We start from the raw sequence: 17,952 nt of genomic DNA on the forward strand, positions 1-17,952 counted from the left end.
CACATGGTGAGAGATGCGGCCCTAGGGTGTGCACTGAGCTCTGCTAACTATGCAATCCTATCCATTCACTGATTGCTTCAGGAAGAAGGTAAAGAGTGACTCCTGTATCCATCTTATCCATGCAGCGAACACTGAGTGTCATCTCCCTGCCTCCTCCTACATGCTGGGAAGGCAGAGCTTGCCCAGAAATTCAGACTTGGAAGTGGACATGTTATGGGGGAAAAAAGAAGTACCTATGATTATTTTACCTGGCCTCAGCTCCCTGGAGACTATACAAATGAGCATGTTAAGAACTAGGAGAAGATATAAAGGACAGAGCAGGATCCCAGGGGACATGGGAGAGGGCTGGGCTCAAAAGCAACTATGGAAAATTTGGAATTAAATAGGAAGAAGAAAGAAGAAAGAGACAGAAGAAAACAAATTGGCTGTGGACATTTTTATGGATTGCATGGTGGCGTCATTGGAGGTGGGATGGGACATGTTTGAGGTCACCTAGAACGGCTTTAATTTTCTGGGTGAAGCAGGAGGCCAGATCATCCTTACCAGAGGGAGGGGTGTGCGGTAAAACACGGGGCCTGGGAAGCATTAAAATTTCAACTTAACAGTTGGGGGCTGCATCAGTTAGAATCCAGTCGAGATAAAAACCACCTCAATAATTTGAAAAGAGCACAAAACACAAAGAGCTTTTAACTACATTAAAGTTGAAAGAGAGCTCCTGAGATACTACAGAGCAGACAGCTCCCACTCTCAGGCTGGGCAAACAAAGGGAAGTGGTCAGAATTATTAAAACCTAACAACTTAGAGGAGTGGTCCTCCGGGACTGGGTCCCAGAACTCCGAGGAGGGTGTGCTGGCAGGCTGGTGACAACTGCGGAGCAATGAAGCTGTCTGTGCAAGCGTAGAAACAACAGGAAAGTGGGTTCAGTGGCTGCTACAGGAAGGCAGTGCCCTCCGGGGTGCAGAGGCTTTGTTGGGTGTTGCTGAGAGGAACCACAAGCGGAAAGGAGCTGGCAAATCCCTCCTCCTTCCTCCAGGCTTGCAACCTTCCTGTAGCACCCCTAACTGGTAGGGCCAGTATGGGGTTTGCAGGGTCTTAGCTTAGCATCCCAAAGCCAAGTTGGGAAGCATGGATTTGGAACTGAGAGGCAATGACTGTCATGGGGAAGCCACCCCTCAGTTGCATGAGGGATCGTCTACACAGGTGAGTCTGAATACAGGCTGAATTTCTGTCCTCCCTTGTCTGCAAATAATTTCTTGTTCTCCTAGGTCTTTGCTGTGTTGGAGGTTTGTTCTTGTTTCAGGGGTCAGGCCCTGGTTCCCCCGGATGCCTAACCTCTCCCAGAAAATTCATTATGGACCATCTGATTCAGAAGGAATTAAACAAGGATTGCAGATGTTCATCAGCAGAGGAGTAGATAAACAGAATGTGTGTATATACGGTGGCCTGTTAGTCGGTTAGGAAGGAAATGCTGACACATGCTACAATATGGATGACTCTTGAGGACATTATACAAGCCAGTCGCAAAAAGACAAGTACTTTATGATTCCACTTATATGAGGCAGCTTGAGGAGTCAAATTCCGAGACAGATAGTAGAAGGGTGGTTTCCAGGGACTGGGGTGAGGAGGTGGGGATGGGGAGTTATCGTTTGACGGGTAGAGTTTCAGTTTTGCATTCTGAGAAAGTTCTGGAGGGGGTGGCAATGGCTGCACAGCAATGTGAGTGCAATGAATGCCCCTGAACTGTACACTTAGAAACGGGTAAGGGGGTGAATTTTGTATTAAGTGTATTTTACCACAATTAAATGTTTTTAAAAAGGAACTAAACCGAGGTTGCAGCTGGAGGGGGTAGGAGGCAGCTCCTGGCCTCTGTGTCACAGGTCTTTGTCTCCCCATGGTGACCCATTCCCCAGTTCACCTTCGTGAGCAGCGTCTTTCAGCCTTTGCAAGTTCAATGTGCTTGTGTTCATTTGCTCTGCTGCACACCCGCCCCCATATGCACGTGTGCAGGGGCAGCCTTCCCCCCTAGTTTTCCTGTGGATAGTACATTATTTCAGTGGATGACAATGACTTACAGTGTGCCAGGCACGTGTCTTGTCCACGGCAAACCTCCACTTCAGACATTGTTCTCATCTCCACTGTACAGAAAGGGAAACTAAAGCTCAGAGAGGTTGTGACTAGCTTTAGGTCACCTATCTGCCAAGTGAGACGCCAGGACAGGTCCCAGCTCCTGACCCCGGGCCTGAGCCCTTAACCACTGTACTCTACCGCCTCCTAGTGGATCCCTTGGTCTTGCGTTTTCTCACCCACACCTTGTACTGAGGTAGGAGCCCCAGTGTGTCTCCCACTCAGCAAAACGTCATTTCACAGTGGTTGTTTGATGCTTCTGGTGCAGCCTGGAGTTCGGCGGCACTCCCCCTCCGTTCGGCCCTGGCTCTGCCCTGGCTGCGTGGCGTGTGTGGCTGAGTTTTGCTGCACGCCTAGCAAGACTCCTCAGAGTCTCACCTCTCAGGAGCAAGCATCCCTCGGTGGCTTCTGAGGCTTGGCGCAGGATTGTCATGTGTTGGTTACATGACTTCCTGCAGGAGCACCTCTGATAGATTTAAGAATTTTCCTAAGCCTTTCTGGTTGTACTGATCCTTGGAGCTGTAAAGAAACTCCTGGATTTCTATATGAAATGTTTTTCAGAGTAAACAATGCCCCAAGTTTCTCTCCCAATCTGAGTGGTCAGTGTGGGGTTCTGAGTACTGTCCCTTGAGAAGTGTTGTTTCCATACCCAACAGGTCATTGTGGATGCCTTCAAGATTTGTGGCAGGGAAGCCCAGGTACACTGGGGGGCCCAGATATCTTTTATTGTTTGGTCTGGATTCAATTGAGGTTCACACTTGCATTCGGTTGTTATATTTATTTAGTTTCTTTTAATTTAGAAAAATCCTCCCTCTCACTTTACTGTTTATTTTTTTGTCAAATGGAACTTTTTGAAGAGCCCCAGTGAGTTGTTTTAGATTGCCTCCCGTGTGGAATTTATCTAATAGTTTCTTCATGATTGGATTCAGGTGGACTATTTTTGGCAAGATTACTCTGTAGATGATATTTTGTACTCCTTACTGCCTCATACCAGGAGCCACAAAAACCTCATCTGGGAATTGCACACTCAACAAATATATATTGACAGTGTGTCATTGTGCTGAGCGTTCTGCTATGCAACTAGGACACCTGGGAGCCATTGATAGGCTTCTGAAGTGAAGAGGTAAGGAAAACAGAAGGGCAGATTTATCGATTGGAAATAGGTTTGGCTAACCATACAGAAAACTTGACTCACAGTAGCTGAAGCAATTAGAGGTCTGTTTTTTCCTCCCACACAGCTGCAAGTCCAGAGCTGATAGGACAGCTCTCCCATATTCAGGGTCTCTTGTGTGCCCTCTTTCTCTTTTTATCTGCCATTGTTAGGGTGTGGCTTTAATTCCTTTGCATGCCTGATGGCTCCTGCCCCCAGACACTGACCTCCCTGTTGGCAGGAAGGAGAAAAGGGCACGCCCACTAACTCAGCTCCCCTTTGAGGAGCTTTTCCAGGAGCAGCAGCTGATGATTCTGCTCACATCTCACCGGCGAGGACTGTGCCACAAGGTCAACCCAGTATGCAAGGTTGTCTAAGAATATTGTTACCCTTAGGTTTTGTTAGTAAGGAAGAGGGGAGAATGGATATTAGACAGGAAATTGGCAGGCTTTACCATGGAAGATAAGGAAGATCTTTAATGGCTGAAGAGACAGCTACACAGATTATACATGAGAATTTAAAAGTCACCACCAACCTGGGAAAAAAATGATTGTTCTGTAGCCATGGTAACAAGTAGCCACAGGAACCAATTTTATGTTGTTCCATCCATTAATGATAACTTGACTCAGTAAACATGCTTTTACAAGCTAACCAACCAGGTCAATCCCTAGCTTATGAAAATCAGCCGATCAGAGATTGACTCACTATAATAAACATACCCCTGACAGCCAACAAATGGACAAGAGCTCAGCCAGCAGCCATAGTTCCCCAAATGACGTTGACCCACTTGTGCCTCTGGACAGCAAAGGTGTCCAGTCCAGGTTTTCTGCTGGGAATTCTGCTCCCACGTCCCTCCCTGCCTTGCCAACATCATTACTACTCTCACCCCTTTGCATGGTTATCTAGTCTCTATTTCAAAAAAGTCATGACTAGGGGACATTCTGAAGGAACATGGCCAGATACACTTTGGCGACAGGAGTTGATCCTGTCCCTTAGTGGAGGCAGCTGGGACCAAACTCATGTCACATTTTTCTTCCTCCTCTTTGGCTCAGCAGCAGAAGACTGCTACAGTTTCTGACCTATGACATGAAACTAATAAAAGAAAAAAACCCAGCCCACATGTCCCTGTGCTTCAACCCCCAACTGACACAACAAGAATAGAAACTGAAATGTTTAGAACAAAAATTTCACATGGACTGACCTTGTTTCATTTTAGGACACTGGAACAGATTCTAGTCAGATGAATTTGAAGCAGCGGAGGTAAAAGATCCAGTTGCAAGAATTATAATAAGATGATCCTTATAAAAACCATAAAACCAGTACAGAGCTCCAAAACTGCCTTGAAGAACATAGAATGGTTTGCTTCAGGTTGTGGTTCTTGACATAATCAAAGGAGATACTTAGTTCCAAAGTACATTTAAGTAAGTGGATCTGATATTAAAAATAAAAGATTCAGGCAGGCAGTGTATAAGTGCAAACTCCTAAAGTTGTTGGGAGGAACCTCTTGCTCTACTGGCCTGTACAGGGCGTTCCTTTCCTGAACATCCTCTCTCTAGTCTTTGTTACCTGTAACTGTTGCTTTCAGCAGCATTTCTCACTGTTTCTTTTCAATACATTTCATGGGCCTTCCTTTTCCTGCCACAGTTTTTCCTAGTTCAGACCTTATTTGTTTCTATCAACTTTCAGATTCAATATTCTCTCCTGTTCGGACTTCACATCCCCTGAGTAAGGAAGCCCCAGTGCTTCCAAGAATTAGAAGTCCTAGTATTAGAATCCGGTGCACCATGGTGGCTGACCTAAAGGTTTAATTCTGCTTTTTGAGTGGCCCTCATCCTTGATGGGGATGACTCACATTGTCAAGTGACTTTATACAGCTTCTGGCACATAGTACATGCTCAGTAAAGTTAGATACCATTACTGCTGAGCCAGGCTAGACCTAGCAAGACTTAACCGGATGACAGTGGAGATGAGCAGGTAACTCAGCCCAGGGAATGTGAGGTATATAAGTGAAGTCTGTCTCAGAAATAAACTCAATGTCACCATAGCTTTCCTTGGATCCACAAGGCTTGTGGTCCATTCTCTTTGCACCTGGGGTCCCCAGAGGAGTGCTCCTGGCCTGCCTCTCTAGATGGTGCCCCCTGATTTCCCACCTCTAAGTTGCTCCTGGATGCCTCAACTTTGCTGTAATTAAGTCCAAAAGAAAAGGGCTCTTTTCATCACTTAGGACCTGTCTCTTAATTCTAGTTTCTGGTGTGAAAGATTTACCCTTACCCGCGGTATTTTACATCATGAAAAGATTCAATTTCTTTCCCTACCTTCCATTCTACATGCAGCTCCTGAGTGTAGAGCGCTGGTCCAACTGTATAATACCTTGCACATGACATACGTTACACACACACAACTACACTTATACAGTAAGAGAAAGGCGGCTCCCTCATAAGCAGTCTCATGCTTATTTAGAGTATAATTTTAGTATCTGCCTTCCAGGTTGAGAAAATGCCCACTAACTTGTCCCAAGGACTTCAAATTCATGAAGCCACAAAATAATCAATCTTAGAGGGGGGAGAGACATAGAGATTCCAAATCAGAATTTGAACTCTAGAACTGAATTAAAACCCCAAATTTCCCCCAAAGGAAGTGAATTTGCTAACTTATACTTCAGTGTGATTTCATTAACAGATCAGATTGTGGGAGATTGAGTCTGGGAAGAGATACAGTTAAAAAGTGAAGGTGTTAGCCTGAGATGAGAATACAGAACTGTACCTTGATCTGATTCACAGAATAGACAGGAGCAAGGCTGGGTGGGCAGCAGCCTTCAGTGAGAGAGAATAGAGCACGCAGACCCATGTGATCTTAATTAAGGTCAGAATATTGGTTTGGGAAGACATCAAAACCATCTTAGTACAGGAATGAAGACAAAATTGTGAAACAGGTACACTGTTTGATTACTTCTTTGACCTTAAAGTCCTCTCTCCTTTCCTTTCTTTTCAGATTCTCTTCCTTCTGAAACAACTGTTTCATATATTCAAAAGATTTTAATATTAATATAATAAATACCAGTGTACCCACCGGTCAGCTTAAAAAGTAGAACATTTCCACTAGAAACTCGTGTATCTTTCTCTGCTTGCTTATTCCTTCCCCCTCCTGGATGTGACCACTGTCCTGAATTTTGTGCTTTATATTCTTTTCTATTCTATATCCTTTCACAATATATATGTATATAACTTTTGAGTATTATTTAGTTTCAGTTTTATGAACTTTACATAAATTCATAAATTCTCACATTATTCAGGTGAGTTCTATTCAGTGGGGGAGGGGATTACATGAAGTGCATGAATGCCAGGAGTGACATCAGAGGCCATCTTGGAGGCTGGCTACCACAATGACTATGTCACAGCTTATTTATCTATTTTCTTCTTGTTGATGACTTTAGTGTTATTGCAATAGTATTTCATTTTATTTTTTGCTATCACAAACAGTGCTGCTACGATCATTCTTGTTCAGGCTTCCTGGTCAATATGGGCAAGTCTCTCTGGAGAAAGACTGCTGGGCCATAGGGCATGCGCATCTTCAGATTTCTCAGCTAATACCAAAATTCTCAGCTAATTACCCCAAAGTGGTTTACCAATTTATACTCCCACCAGAAGTGAATAATATTTCCCATGCTCTATATTCTTGTTGATAATTGCTACTGTCAGATTTTAAAATTTATGCCCATCTGCTGGATATAAAATGGTACCTTCTGAAGATTAAAATGTGCATTTTTCCAAATTACTAATGAGGTTGAACATCTTTTCATATGTTTATTGCCCATTCAGGCTTCCTCTAATGAGAAATGCCTATTTATGTCATCTTCCCATTTTTCTATTGGGTTAAGTGTCTTTGTCTTACTAATTTGTAGGAGTCCTTTATATATTCAGAATTATCAAGCAGTTTCTGGTGATTATATGTGCTGCAAATATCTCTTCCCAGTTTGTGCTTTGTCTTTTACTTTTTAATTTGGTTTTCTAATGAACAGAAATTTAAAATTTATTCATTTTTCCCCCTCTGTGGTTTGTGCTGTTTATGTATTGCTTTATTGCTTTTTAAAGACATACTTCCATTGACCGAGGTCATAAAAATATTCACCTACAGAACTTTAAAAAGTTGCTAAGTTTTGCTTTACACATGTAGGTCTTTAATCCCAGGGGAACCTGTTTTTGTATGCAGGTAAGGTGGAGATTTAACTATAACGTTTGTTTTTGTATGGATAACCACCCGCTCAAGGTTCCCCCTTCTACCACTTTCTTCATTTGGCTTCAGGGATGTCACACCCTCTGGGCTTTCCTCCCATCTCATTTGTTGCTTCTTGGTCTCCATTGCTGGTTCTCCTTCCTCTGCTACCTCTAAATGAGGGAGTGACCTGGGGTGCCCCTCTCCTCTTGTCTGTCTAGATTCTCTCAATATTCCCTCTCTAGATAATTTCATCTAAGTCCATGGTTGTGAGGAACATCTGTATGCTGAACGTTCTGTGTGCACATCTCTACCCTCTTCCATTGCATCTCCACATGGCCCACTTTGTCCCGTCTCTCAGGGCTCCTGTCTGTTGCCATCTCCTCAGAGAGGCCTCCCCTGACCATACCATGTAATTATCAGCATCTGTAACTCTATACACTTACCTTGCTTTATTTTAATTAAAGCATTATCAGTCACTGCCTGACCTTATATTTGGAATCTCTTATATATTGTCTGTCCAACACTTGAATAGATGTATCATGGACTTTGAGTTGTTTGCTGATGCATCCCAATGACTAAGAACAGGGCCTGGCATTTTAGAGACGTGCAATAAACGTTTGTAGTAAAAGAAGCAGTGATACGGGGAGAACTGTGTAGCACAGAGAAGGCATATAGTGGATCTGTGGCATCTTGCTGCACTGATAGAAAGTGACTGCATTGGGGTATGGGTGGGGACTTGATAATATGGGTAAATGTAGTAACCACATTGTTTTTTCATATGAAACCTTCATAAGAGTGTATATCAATAATACCTTAATAAAAAATAAAAAATAAAAAATAAAAAATAAAGAAGCAGTGATAACCTTCACTTGATATAGTACTTTATAGCTTACAAAGATCTTTTATAATCGTGTTCCTTCTAGCACCAATTTAATCTTCAGAGGTGTGATTTTGCCTATGTTTGTGACTATTAGAAAAATAATGCCTCTTCCTTTGGCAATCTCACCACTTTTTACTTGGAAATCTTAATTTTATTTCTAGTTCTATGCATTTATTAGGTATGTGGTTGTCACTTGAGAAGACTGAACTATGAACGAACATCTCTTAGATGACTTCAGGCCATGCCATCTGTCACTGTTACACATAAAAGGAATGTAGTTTCTGAGAAAGCAACAAACAATTCAAATTAATGCATTTACAGAGGTGTCTGAATGTTAAATCTCAAAAAATGCAGGTCTATTTAGATTAATGGTTCTCAACTGTTTCTTTTCAACCAAAATACATGCCCAGCTCCTTTGATTTTTATACAACTGCAAACATTTTTGCTGAAAGCAGAATACTACAAAACATTTTTACTCACCACCATTGTCAGCAGCTGACTCCCAGATCACAGCCTGCATTTACAAACAGTTATCTGACTGACCTGGTCTTTGCTTCAGAACACCACCAAGAGATGTACAGATGATAACCAGACCTCTGTCCACTTTACATTGTTGCTAAGCTGGTAAATCTAGGTAGCTAAGTCCATGTAAATATAAATTTGGTGAGTTTTGAGCAGCCAGAAAAATTTATTCATTTACTATGTCTGCTGAGGGTTTTTGAGCCTAATACATGAAAATTTGGTTCCTTGTGTCAAATTACTGGTTTGCACTCTGACTCATTCCACAACACAAATAGAATGCATTTATGCATATAGCTCCCTCAGGACACAAAAAGGAACTTGAGGATGATATTAAAATAGATTTCTCATTCTCTGAGAGCTCAGTGGGCTGGTTATGTTATCGAAAGTTCTGGCACTGAAGGTCAGGCTCTACTGGGTGCTGACAGTTCACAATCTCAAAGCACATATTCAAGACAATGTGGGAAATGTTCTGGCACTTGGTGGGGAGGCAGGAAGGCTCTAAGGTCTGTTGACAGAGCTGTTGAAGACAGGGATGACAAACTGTAAAGCAGTGAATTCTGGACAGTCAAAGCTTCTTATCAGCAATGCAGCTGACTGTCCTCACAGAAGTCTCCTGCAAAAGTGGTTGAACAGATTGACAGTGGAACAGAAGCTGAATTAAGAGGAGTGATTTGCCTGGGGGACTAAAAGAGCATAACACTAATCTTAAGTAAATCCTGAAAAAACAGCTATGTCCAGTGTTCTAGAGATTTGGGGTTCAGAAACGGTACAGGTGTCACCTATAAAGTCTTAGCAGGTACATCAGATACAGTGTATATCAGTCAGGAGAGGCTCACTGCCATAATACACAGTAGCCAAATCTAATTGGCTTAACCAAAAAGAGTCACAACCCAATACAGTTTGCTGGGAGGCAGTGGGCTCTGCTCCATGTAGTCATTCAAGGATTCAGGCTTCATTCATCTTGTGGCCCCTCCATCCTCTAGAGCCCCGAAGTCTTCAGAAGATTCTTTGCATCCAACCAACAGACAAGGAAAGAAGGACACATGGAGAATTCAAGGAGGGATCAGGGACCACATTCCACTGGCCAACATTAGCTGCATGACCACCTCAGACAAGAGGAACTTGGGAGGTGTAATCTGGCTGTGTGACCAGGAAGGAGAGAGGACAGTTTGATAATTGGTGAGCATCAGCAACCTCTGTTATAAATGTTTCATGAAAGAATGAGACTCAGTTTTGAAAACAAACTTGTAAATTTGAGAAAAACCAAAACAGGACTGACCTTCCATGCAGGTTCAGTAGGAGGTCATGTATTTAATTTAATTTAATAGTGCTGTTTTTGAATCCAAGAATGGACTAGTGGTTACCAAAAGGAAAGGGGGTGGGGAGGGAGAAGAGGATTAAAGGGTATTATGATTAGCACTCATAACATGGGCGAAAAAGAAAGTATAGCACAGAGAATACAAGCAGTGACTCTAGAGCATCTTACTACACTGATTGGCAGTGACTGTGATGGGGTATGTGGTGGGAACGTGATAATAGGGGGGAGTGTAGTAAACACAATGTTGCTCATGTGAAATCTTCATAAGACTGTATATCAATGATACCTTAATAAAAAAAATAGTGCTGTTTTCAGAAATGTTCTTTGGCCTCCCATTCTTGGAATTCCCTTCAGAGACAGCAAAAAAGCTCATTTCTTCATAGTCACACTGGTTTAAGTCAGACTGAATTTATGCATCAGTTGAGTGATCTCCATCCCTGATATCCATCAATCTGATGTTTGATTCTAAAGAAAATGCCCTGAGTTGCTCAGATTTTATAGTCAGAAAATATAATTCTCTGCAGAGTGTGAATGAATGAAGAGAAATTAATCTTACAGGGGCATTCTCATTCTTTAAAAGGCAACCTGCTAGAGTGATGTCAGCAAAGTGGTAGAATAGTTTTCTACTGTCTTCCCCCTAAAGAACACCAATTTTGACCACTGCTCACTGAGGACAGTGCCGTTTTGGAAAACTAGGCGTCCAGCAGAGAAGCTCCAGCACATCACTGAAGGAAGAAAAATTCAGATTGGGCATATTGAAGATGGCTAGAGGAATGGTTTTCTTTTTCTCCATCTTTCCTCCTGCAAAGTGGCACAGCTCAGTGTCAAGAGAGACCTTGTGGGCTGGCACTCTCAGAAGGCATCAAAGGGATGTGACCCTACACACTGTCTCTCCAGCTCCATCAGGAAGCCTGCCCAGGAGCCACTGGGACATCTTGCCTACAGGTTTCTTCAGTACAACAGTAGTGGCAAGATCTTTCAAGGTACTACCAAAATAGAAAACATACTGGACTTCAAGTCTGAAAACCAAGGGTTTATTACCTTACTATGCGGGGACTGTGCCTCAGGCAGCCAGTGACCCCATCTGTGATGTGAGAACTAACCATTTTGCTATAGGAAAGAGATTTTCCTCTTTATTGTAACACAGTAGAAGCAGAATTCTTTGAGATCAATCTTTCTAAAACTTCCTCTGGTCATGTTCTTTCATGTACAAACACCTTCAAAGGGTCCCTTTCTCTCAAAATCTGAGAATTCTGTACTCTGGCTCCAACCAGCCTTTCTAGGGTGCCCTCCAAGAACTGACACCACACCTCGGGTTCCAAGTGAACCCTATAATCCTGTTTGTGCACCCACCCCTCACTCTCTGCACCTGTGCCCTGCTTCCCTCCCTCCACCTGAAATGTGCCCCACCTCCCTCTCGCATACTACCAGTGGGAATCCCACCCATTCTTCAAGGTCCCGGAACATTGCCTCTTTCTCTGTGCATTTGCCCTGATCCACCTGGCTCCCCATAACGCTGAGTTCTTCTCTTGTGTGGAGTGCTTTATTGTTTATGTAATGTTTTCTCCAATCCCTCACCCCCAGAAGACTTGATGTTTCTCTCCTTCAATGTTCTGTTCCCCCAAACATCCTAGCAAGATGACTTCTGCCTAGTAAAAATACACTAAGAATTTGTTACATATTTCATGGACTTAAATTGAAGTGAATTAAAGATACCAATATCGTCAATAAAAACCAACTTTTATTGAGCACTTATTAGAGCTAGACCCTGTCTTAAGAATTTTGCATATATTATATACTTTCATTGTCATGTAGATACTTCATATCAGTAATACTTATTTTCTATTTGCCTGACTATTTATAATTAAATTTGGCTATTTTATAATTATTTTATATTTGGATATTTTATGTATAACTCTTAATAATGCACTCATTTGTTATGTGTAAGCTCCTAAATTAAGCTAAGTATCAGAGGAAATAAAACAAACTTTCTTATTTAGGTAGACTTATGTTTGGGAATTTCATATCTTTTTAAATTAGAAAGGTTTTGATTTAAAGTACTTCATGAGTTAAAATAATCAGTGTATGAGAGTTAAAACAATAACATAATGCATAAGGGAGGGGTGACAATTTAAAAACTCAGGGAATGGATTGCACATAGATTGTGCCCAAGGTAACAAAAAAACCCAGTATCTTTTCTAATTAGATCATGATTATCTACTACTTTTTAAAAGTGGCTTTTAAGGAGAAATTGTACAGGATCCCTGCTCTGTGAAATTCTTTTCCAGCTCTACATGCTTCTCATTGCTAACAGAAGGCACAGGCCAAATTTTTGACCTCTTATCCTTAAGAGTATTCTTTTAATCACATTCTCAGTTATTCTGTCAGCATGTCAGCAAATGGATTTCTATTTTACAGTGAAAACCCCAGAATATTCCTTGACTCCTTGAAGCTGTTGATTTTTATAGTCAGTCACGCATAATCATCAAGCTCATTGTTCATTGCCAAAGAGGGGGTGTAACCCCCTGAATCACTCTTGATAGATATGTTTCTGCAGTAGCTTTTTTTGGTGGTAAAATACATATGATGTAAAGCTTACCATTTTAACCATTTTTAAGTTCAAGAAGTAGCATTAAGTACATTCATACTGTTGTGCAACCATCAACACCATTCATCTCTAGAACCACCATCCAAGCTCCTGTCTCTACAAATAGGGCTATTGTAGGTACCTCGTGTAAGTAGAAACAAGCACCAAATATATTTTTTAAATTTTTTATTAAGGTATGATTGATACACACTCTTATGAAGGTTTCACATGAAAAAACAATGTGGTTACTACATTTACCCATATTATCAAGTCCCCACCCATACCCCAATGCAGTCACTGTCCATGAGTGTAGCAAGATGCCACAGATTCACTATGTGCCTTCTCTGAAGCACTAAATATTTTTAAATCATCTCTTATCTTTAAAAAAAAAAACCCAACAACCTCATTTTATATGTTGTAAGTCTTAAGCATCTTTGATTAAGCAAGTTGGCTGAATTCATTTGAAAGCCTAAATAAATCTCCCCTCCACCCCCCAACCCCTAAAACAGAATTGCAGATAAGGAATTATTTAACCTGTATGTGTATGAAAACTCTTCATCAACATGGTCTAGTGCCATTTGGAGTCTCTGAAGATGTTTCACTTCTTAGTCAGTAAGAAATAGCCCAAGAATTCTGGGATCTCTCCAATTTCTAGGAAAGGAGGAATTCATGCTTTTTAATTGTTAAAGTAAAAGGTTTTGGTTTTGTTTTCTTCCATTACCATCAGTTTGGGAAAATATTTCCTGAGGGGAGCACACACTTTTTTCTTTTTCACATTGAATCAAATGGCTAAAGTTAACTGGCTAAAAACTTAAGGATTCTTTTAGAAGTAGTCTAGTTTTACCAAAAATGAATGATTGATTTTAGTTTGGCTCAAACATGTCATTAGAAAAATCCAGTTTCTTCCTGGTTTTATGTAACAATTATTGGTATACAGACTCCTTTTTAGTTTCTAAATGTAAATTTAGACAAATGGAGCTACTTGCTTTGGTTCAAATACCTCTTTCTCTTCAGCAGACTCCAGTCTCGGCTTCTCCCAGCACTTCTGGAAGCTTTTTGCACCGAAAATATCTCCTTGGCACTCAGGCATATGCAAGATGTAGGTGTGGGGGAGTGTCCTGGTTAACTTTGTGCGTCAACTTGGCCAGGCCGTGGTGCCCAGATATTTGGTTAAACATCATTCTGGCTGTTTCTGTGAAGTTACTCTTTGGATGAGGTTAACATTAAATCAGTGAACTCTGAGTGAAGCACAGCGCTCTCCCTAATGCAAGGGGGCCTCATCCATCAGCTGAAGGTCTAAGACAAAAAGACTGACTCTCCTCTGAGCAGGAAGGAATTCTGCCAGCAGATGGCCTTCGGACTCAAACTGCAGTGCTTACTGAGCTGCCAGCCTGCTAGCCTCCCTCATCAGATTTTGGATGCCCTGAGCTTCCACAGTCCCATGAGCCAATTCCTTAAGACAAACCTTTCTACCCTATCATATATCTATCTCCTGTTGCTTCTGTTTCTCGTGGGGAGGAGGAGTTAATGCCTCATGGAGCATCCCTCGATCCAATGGGAGACTAGAGTTTTTGGATAAAGGCTTCCCCCTTCTAAGAGTCTCAGGCTTCTTAGAAGGTCTCAGTGGGATCCAGCCTCAGTACGTCACTTGGTTGGGTGGGGCTGACCCCAACACCTGGCTCCTGACCCAAGCCAATGATTGGTTTAGAAGGGGCCCACTGCCTATGCCAGGCCAATTAGTCAGAAAGCATCATGCCGAGAATTATGCTAGCACCACCAGGGGGAAAAGCATGCATTTCTCCCCTGCAAGCTTGCAAAATTATTATATGTAAGCCTAAAAATGTGATGGGTGTCTTGACTCCAGTTGAAGTGAGCTTAACTTGCCAAAGATTGAAATGCAGAGGAAAGCAGAATGTGTGTATGAGAGACAGAGACACAAAGAGGCACAGAGAAACATGCAGATGGATGAGTCAGGGTGTCTGAATATGGAACCAAGTTCATGGATGTGGAGATTTAATTGCTCCTTGATCTCATTCTACCCAAATTCCTTCGCCTTCTTCCCCTCAAGATAGCCAGGAAGCCAGTCTTATCGCTCTCTTGATTACCTCCTGGCTTTGCACCAAGTGAGACTGAACTGAATTGTTCATTCAGTTAATCAAAATGACTCCTTCCCCTTTGGGATACAAGGGAAGACCTTACAAACACAGACCTTCTGGAGGACAGCTGCTTGGCTATCCTAGTCCATGATCTGTATCACCCTTCTTCACGTGACCCCTGAGGTGTTGGTTTCCCTACACCAGTAGTGTCCTACGGTTCAGTTCAACTCTGACACTAACTACCAAGTAAGTGCAGCCCCACAAGTTAAGATGTGTTCAGTTCTATAAGACCACTACCACTTCTGATGCCAGCCTTACATCCCCAGGGGCCATCTGCACCTCTGCCAACTCAGCTGCAAATTCAGGAGTTCTCACATGTCCCCCACCCCCACCATGTTTGATAATGCACTGGAACGACTCACAGAACTCAGGGAAGTGCTATACTTATAATTATCATTTTATTATAAAGGATACAAATGAACAGTCAGATGGAGAGGTACAGAGGGCAAGGTCTGGAAAGGTCCAGAGTTCAAGAGCTTCAGTTACCCTACATAATTGTTCACCAACCAGGAAGCTCCTGTAAACCTTGTTGTTCAGAGTTTTTAAAATCATTACAAAGGCATGACTGGTTAAATCATTGGCTGCTGGTTAGTACACGCAATCTCCAGCCCTTCTCCCCTCCCCAGAGGTTGGGGGTGGGGCTGAAAAGTCTGACCTTCTAAAGGTGTAGTTGGATTTTCCAGGAACCTGCCTCCATTCTGAAACTACCTACCTGCCACCCGAGGCACATCATTAGCGTAACAAAGACACTTGTGTGTCTTAGGAAATTTAAGGGTTTTTGAAGCTCTGTGCCAGCAACCAGGGCCAAAGATCAAACAGTATTTTTATTATACCACACTCTTCTTTCAGGATTTCCAGCCTAAGTGGTAGGTCACTAGGCTGGAGGAAAAGATCCTGGCTGCAGAGGGTCACAGTATAGCCCAATATAGGCTCTTGTACTGGGAGCCCCCTCTTCTACCAGCGATCAGTGCAACTGACTTACTTTTTGTAAGTGAATGAGCAGACACACTTACCAAGGTAAGCATTAATCTACGTTCATAAAAGGAAAGATATTATTCTTATTAATATGACCTTAAGCTTTATGACCTCTTTGTGCTGGACATGGAGACATGGAGATTCAGAGCTTATACCTCAACCTTCCGCCACTTCAAGGAAGGACTTGATGCCCAGCTGTGGGGGGCAGGGCCAGCAGGCAGCTCCATCAGGGTCAGTTTCAGTGCAGAGGGCCACCCCGCCTGAGTTCATGCCCCACCTGGGGCAGTTCACACCTATGAGTGAGAATACAGGCCCAGCCCTTTCAGCCCAATGCAAATGTAACTCCAGGGAGAAAATAAGTTCCCAGCCTGAGGCAAATTACCTTTCAAGCCAAATTCAGTCAAAGGGAGAAATAAAGTGGGAGAAACTCATTTATTGCTTACAAGCAGTTGTCCACTTCTGCTCACCTGTGTCTCTCAGGACTCCACCCAACCTCTCTAGTCCAGATATGCCTTAGCTCCCCCAGTAATCACCTACTGATATGGAGATGGACTAATTCTCTCCACCCCTTGGAAAAACCTACTTGTACAGAGATGCACTGAGGCCAGGCAAGAGATTCTGGAATTACTGCAATTACTCACAGCAAGACAACTGTAATGGGCAATACTCATTCCAGAGCAACCCATCAGGTTGGCCAAGGTTTTGTTGGGTCTGCATTGCATTTCAACGTTTTCCTCTCTGTCTAACCCTCTTTTCTTTCTGCAGGGTGCCCATCCCTATAAATATCTTGCCCCCAAACTCCACCTCAGTATCTGCTTCCAGAGCATTTACCCTGTGACATCTTTGCAAAACCATAAGCATGGTGCATTCAGCTGAGAAGGACATGGCCTCTTCCTGAACCTGGCTTCAAGAGTAACTGAAATAGCTGGAATGGCCCCGCCTCACCAGCTGGCATCAGTGGTCCCAACTCTAGTTAGATTACCTTTGACTCCAAATTTCCCCTTGGTTAGAACAGAACCACTCAAGATTATTGTCATTTCCCTTAACAGTGATAATCTCAAATATTGTTAATTCCCTTAACAATGATAATCCTCTCCCTGAATGGTTCTTCTTCTTTCTCCCAGTCAATTGGAGTTGCTTTTGAGGAAACTGGATTTAAAAAAAAATAAATGACCACTTTAAAAACAAAGTGTTTTAGGGGCGCAATTAAAGTTATCTGGGGACTGTCTACTTGTGAAAACTTCACTTCCATGGTCTCACCTTAACAGAAGCATTTCAACCTAAAACTCTTGCTCTAACCTTTCTCTTAACAAGCAGGTAGACTGTTGTTCAAGGTCCCCTCTTCAGTGTCATCACCTGTTACAGAAGCACATAAATCCCATGTTCAGCCCAGTCAACCTATTTTATCTCTGAGAGCTGGGCCCATCTCTGAAGCCATACTCCTGTGTCCCTGCTGCACTCATAGTCCTCCTCTGGCTGCAAGTACTTTCATCTTTCAATTCCCACTTCAAGTCCCCCCTCCGTGAAGACTCCCAGTCTACAATGATATTTTTTATTCCCTGCACTCCTGTATTTCTGAGTCCTGTGCTACCTTGAACCATCTGTTACTCTTTCATGTAACTGCCTGTCTCCCTGTCTCAACTGCATACATACTTGTAGCTTCCAGAGAGTCTTATGCTCAGTATATATTTGTTGCTTTTACTTTCCCTGACCCCTATTTCACCCACAGGGGCAGATATATCAGCAACTTCTGCCACATGATAAGCCGTCCACAGTCCCAGGGGTTGACTGAGCTCATCTGGGAAGTTCTCACTTGGAGTCTCTCATGCAGTCACAATCAGATGTCAGCTGGGGTCTCAGTCATCTGAATACTCACCTGGGCTGAACATCCAAGGTGGCTCACTCTGCTGACATGCAGAGGAAGGTGGCTATTGGCTGAGAGCTCAGCTAGAGCTGTTAACCAGAGCACCCATCCATAGCCTTGCCATGTGGCTCCTCAGAGCCTGACAGCTGTGGGCGAAGCAG

General features: G+C 42.7%; 1 long non-coding RNA gene across 3 annotated transcripts in view; it reads left to right on the plus strand.

Moving 5' to 3' along the window:
• Window positions 1-890: 890 nt before the first annotated feature.
• LOC108396335 (uncharacterized) overlaps window positions 891-17,952 on the plus strand; it is a 29,895-nt gene continuing 12,833 nt past the window's right edge. The window contains exons 1-3 of one of the 3 annotated variants that reach the window (XR_012120988.1): window positions 891-1,200; window positions 9,875-10,070; window positions 13,811-15,969. This is a non-coding gene — a long non-coding RNA (uncharacterized lncRNA). The remainder of the gene's footprint in view (window positions 1,201-9,874; window positions 10,071-13,810; window positions 15,970-17,952) is intronic. The other 2 variants (XR_012120989.1, XR_005063137.2) reach the window with 2 other exon arrangements.

Source organism: Manis javanica, chromosome 9 (genome assembly GCF_040802235.1).
Source record: "Manis javanica isolate MJ-LG chromosome 9, MJ_LKY, whole genome shotgun sequence".
Classification (NCBI taxonomy): Eukaryota; Metazoa; Chordata; class Mammalia; order Pholidota; family Manidae; genus Manis; species Manis javanica.